The following is a 5,151-nucleotide window of genomic DNA, read 5'->3' as shown; positions in this document are numbered from 1 at the left end:
CTGAATTTCAAAGATAGCACCTATCTCAGCAGTCTCTTAAATGCTGTGAACAAAACCACTATTAATTACAAAAGATCAAATCGAAATCTGAAAATGTACTGGTTTTTTCAGGTACTAGTAACTGCTGTGTAATGAATGCTGAGCACAGGAGTATAAGATTAGCCAAAAGCATCCTAATCCCTTTGAAACAGTAAATCCATTTCTAATGCACAGACAACTCATTTAGTGGCATTTGCATAATGAAATAAATAGAATTTTGTCTGAATTACCAACTAACAGTAACCAATTCAGTGAAAAAAACAGAGGAAATAAATTAATTGCTTGAGACAGAGATCCATTAGTTCGCGTAATGAGAAAATGTTGTGCCAAACCAATCTTTTCCCCCATCAGATTAGGAGCTAAAGCTTAAGACATCACCACTGCTTCAAATATATTCCAGTGAGTGGATAGTGTCAAACTTTTCAATAAGCTCACAGGTGTTTCTTGGCTGTGGGACTTTATAGCTTTGCAGCATTTTGTCACGGTAAATGCCTCTCTGCTGCTTTCAGGAAGAGTCAAGGTGCTGGAGACCAACATCAGCAGAGCTTTGCAGGGTGTCAGCCAGAGCGCAGTGGAGAGGAATGGGCTGGAACACAGTTTGCATGAGTGAAGCTGGAACCAGTGAGATCATGCAACTTGCTGGGGGCTCAGAGAACCCCAACTTGTCCTCAGAAGGGTCACTCTGTCACTGGCTGAAGTTGTGCTTCTCTGAAAGAGGTGGAGCACTGATGTCCATTAGCTTTCCAAAACCCTTGAGGAGATAGAGCACAGCCTCACGTGCTTGTCACATGTTGTCCATGGGAAAGCATCATCATTTAGTTGTGCTTAGGGCCTTCCCCCTTCTTGGCTTGCAAATGCCTGGCTTATTGGGTGTCCTTGACAAGCTGCCCCTGGGCACTCTGTTTTTGGAGAATGGTGTAGCAACATTCATGCTGGCTCTGCCCAGAGAAAATAGATGTTCTGGTTGGCACCAGTGGATGCAGTACTGTCCCCAGTCACCAATGCACAGCTCAGCACATGGGGACCATCACCAGAAAGTAAAGTTCAAGTTTTTTGGCTAGGAATATAGCCATACTTTATACTGGACATCCTCTTCTTTCTACTGCTTCTTAGCACTGAGTGCAGATTCATTACACCCAGGAAAGCACAGAAATAAAAGAAAATACATCCTGTCCCTTAAGAACAAGGACAACAAATCAGCCATCTCTTCATGCTGACATTTAGCAAAGAACTCTCGTTAAGAAATGCATACCCACTTCCTGCCAAGTTTCATAGTGAACAGCTGAGTCCTTCTCTACCCTAACCCAGAGTCATTAATTGGCTCATTTCAGGTAAATCAAATGACAGATCTATGTCCTGTAAATTCTCTTCTTTAACATGGATTTACACTGCCTCTGGAAGTTCAGGTTGCTGGATGGGTCCCAATGCCCTATTGTCCACACTATATGAGATGAACTCCTTTCCATGACAGAGTGAGCCCACAAGTTGTGTAATGTTGAGGACCAGACATCTCAGTCTTACTTTAATGATGTCAGTGGAGGGCCAAACAGCGCACAGATGTGGGCCAGGTCCTCTACACAGGAGTAAATTTCATGACTTGAAAGCTCTCTCACAAGAAGCAGAAGAGAGAGGGAGAGTGCTTCCAGCATGAGAGATGCGAGCCTCAGAGTGCTCACATGCAGTATCCCACAAACCCCGCACACCCAATGCGAGGTGGTCTGCCCTGAGCGTGTTATCCCCAAAGCACAAGGTCACTTGATAGGCAGGGAGGGAGCTCTGAGCCAAAAGCCACCCTATACAAAGCAGTCCCTCTGCCCCACACCAGGAAAGGGGAATATTAGAGGATCAGGAATGGTGAGAGGAGCAGGGATGTTGGGATGGGGAAGACCAGTCAGTCAATCACAGTCACTTGCAGCTCATTGTCAGAGAGAATGATTAGCCCATGCAGTACATGTGCTAGTCAGGTCAGTCAATGCACTTATGGGATGTACTCAGACATAGTGACAAGAAAGGGTAAATATGAGCTGGATAGGTAGGAAACCTAGTGCAACAGGAATCTCAGTTTCCTTTAAGGCTGTTTCAGTCCTTAGGGCAGCCCAGGCTCTAGAGTGACACAGTGCCTGCTCTTTCTGATCCCCATCTTACCACCCCAGATCGCTTGAGCAAACAGCAGGACAACATTTGGTCACAAACATCTGAGACACATGCATGAGACAGTACAGAGTTGCTTGTGTCTCGTTCTCTGAACAGTTTTCCAAAGGGCAGTGATGCTGTAGACTGAATACCAGCGCACAGCAGCTCCTAAAAACAAAACAGCTTGAAAATGCTGATATTCTTCACAAAGGAGAATGTGCAACAGGGACACTGATTCCATTGTTAGATTGTCCTCTATGACAGTAGTCTGGATGCTACTATCACAGAATTATTGCACTATGCAAATCAACAACATATATGCAGTTATTTTAGATATCCCTTGGAATTTAGTCTACAGTGTCGTTCATGACATTATTTCATTCTCCTGCACTTAGAAACACATTTTGTTGCATAAATAAATTTTTTTGAAAATAAACAGGCAGTTGGCAACACTCAGATATCAAAGACTTCAGTTTCAACTACCTGCATGAAGACATGTAACATTGTGCAAACCCACAATATCATAAATACACGCATGAGTGACTAATAAAACAGAGCTTAAGCCGTCCAAGTGCCCACAGCTCTGTCCATCTACATGTGCAATCACGTGAACAGATCCAACTGCATGTATTGTGCACAGCTGCATCCAGATCAGTCCAGTGACATCCATGTATAATCCCCATGTTTGACTCTTGTTTTGGTGTCCTGAGAAGGCCATGTGGGAAAGCCTGCACTAACATTGGTGCAGACTCCTTCACACTGTGTGCAGGCCTGTGCTTTGGCACTCTGCCTCTTTCTTAAGTTTGAGGCCAAATTTTGCTCTTGGTAACACTGAGCAAATATCTCAAAAGCTGGTAGATAGTTCTGAAGGCATCCAATACATCTATAAATGATTCAGAAAGGTCTCAGTCCACATTATCCTTTTCATGTGTTTCTAATGGGATGCAGTAGCTGAGACAGGTTAATAACTCTGTGATGCTGGTAAGGAAACACCATCCTCTGCCTTGACGATCAGCTCTGCACTTCAGTTTTTGAGCAGATCCAACTCAGTATGTTGTCCGACTTTCCCCTTTTTTAGCTGTGTTTTCTGCAGGGCAACTGAGTTGAAATCACTCACTGAAGAGGTCTAATGCCAGATAACAAAAGGAGAGTGGCAGGAAAAAAGAAGTGAAAAAGAAAGGAGAAAAGCAAGCCCCATTTTGGAGCCAGCTTCCCCCATCTTAAGGAAATCACAGCCTTACTGTGTGGTACAAGCTCAGCTTTTACATTGGAGTACCATGTAGTTAGGAGCACAGCCAGCTACCTTCAGTGCCTCAGTGTAGCTACCTCACCCAACAGCCATCATGCAGGCTCTTCTGGACAGCAGCAGGACAAGTCTTTTGCCAGGTGCCCTTTTGATTTCATGGTAAAAAGCACTCAGTATCAAGAGCCATGGTAGGAGACCCCAATCCTTCACTGAGGCAGAGGGGAGGTCTGGTAAGAGTTGGGAGCACTAGCCCCTGGCCACACTGCTGTGTGTTAGCACCAGGGAAACTGCAGACCACTGTAGTGAGCTTGCAACTTGCCACTGGAGCAGATGTGATACTCACAGTCAGAGTACTGAGAGATAATTACAATCAACTGAGTTGTCCCCTGTCAGCTAAGCTGCAGCGACTAGGACATCTACTCTCCTACCAGTATGAGACAAAATCTGAAGTCTCCGTCCCAGTGGGTCAACAGCCTTTCAGGGCCTTAATACAAATTGTAATTAAATAAACTGTGGTCACTCAATTCCTTGTAATTGTCCACAAATGAAGACTGGATAATATGTTGTGCTACATACACTTCAAAATTAATAAATTTATTTTTGGACTCCAATGCTACTTGGGTATCATATTCTGCCCATATGTGTTTAAGTTCATCAACAAGTGACTCTATGCGAGGCTGCCCAATCAGCATTTGTCATCAGCACTAACTGGAAGCTGGACTTACTAGAGATATCACAAAGCAGAACAAAACTATTCATAGAATTACAGAATCAAAGAATGAGTAAGGTTGGAAGGGACCACAGTGGGTCATCTTGTCCAACCTCCCTGCTCAAGCAGGGCCATCCTAGAGCACATGGCACAGGATTGTACCCAGACTGTTCTTGAGTATCTCCAGTGAAGGAGACTCCACAACCTCTCTGGGCAACCTGTTCCAGTGCATCGTCAGAGAGATGCTCCAGTTCCTTAATAATATTTGTTGTCCTCCATTGGTCTTGCTCCAGGAGCTTCGCGTCTCTTGTACTGAAGAGCCCAGAAATGGACACAGCACTCCAGGTGAGGCCTCACCGGGGTGGAGTAGAAGGGCAAGATCACCTCTGTCAAGCTGCTGGCAATGCTCTTCCTAATGCACCCCAGGATACCATTGGCCTTCTTGGCCACAAGGACACACTGTTGGCCCATGGACAGCTTCTTGTCCACCAGAACCGCCAGGTCCTTCTCTGCAGAGCTGCTTCCCAGCAGCTTGTCCCCCAGCTTGTGCTGGTTCCTGGGGATCCTCTTTCCCATATGTAGGACCTGCATTTGCCTATGTCAAATTTCAGACAGTTCCTCTCTACCCATTTCTCCAACCTGTCAAGGTCCTTCTGAAGACCCCGTGAGGTACCAGCTACTCCTTCCAGCTTTGAGTCATCAGTGAACTTGCTGAGAAGGCACTCAGACCCCTTCAGCCAAGTCATTGATGGATAAATTAAACAATACTGGGCCAAATATTGAACCTTGGGGGACACTACCAGTAACAGGTCTCCAACTAGACCCTGTGCCACTGATTACAACCCTCTGGGATCTGCTGTTCAGCCAGTTCTCAATCCACTTCATTCATCCAGCCCACACTTCCGAAGTTTGCCTAGGCAGATGTTGTGAGAGACAGTGTCAAAGCCTTGCTGAAGTAGAGGTAGACAACATCCATTGCTCTCCCCTTTCCAGGAAGCTGTTCATCATAGAAGGCAATCAGGTT

Source organism: Acanthisitta chloris, unplaced genomic scaffold, assembly GCF_000695815.1.
Source record: "Acanthisitta chloris isolate BGI_N310 unplaced genomic scaffold, ASM69581v1 scaffold14167, whole genome shotgun sequence".
NCBI classification, from domain to species: domain Eukaryota; kingdom Metazoa; phylum Chordata; class Aves; order Passeriformes; family Acanthisittidae; genus Acanthisitta; species Acanthisitta chloris.
This window is presented reverse-complemented; position numbering follows the sequence as displayed.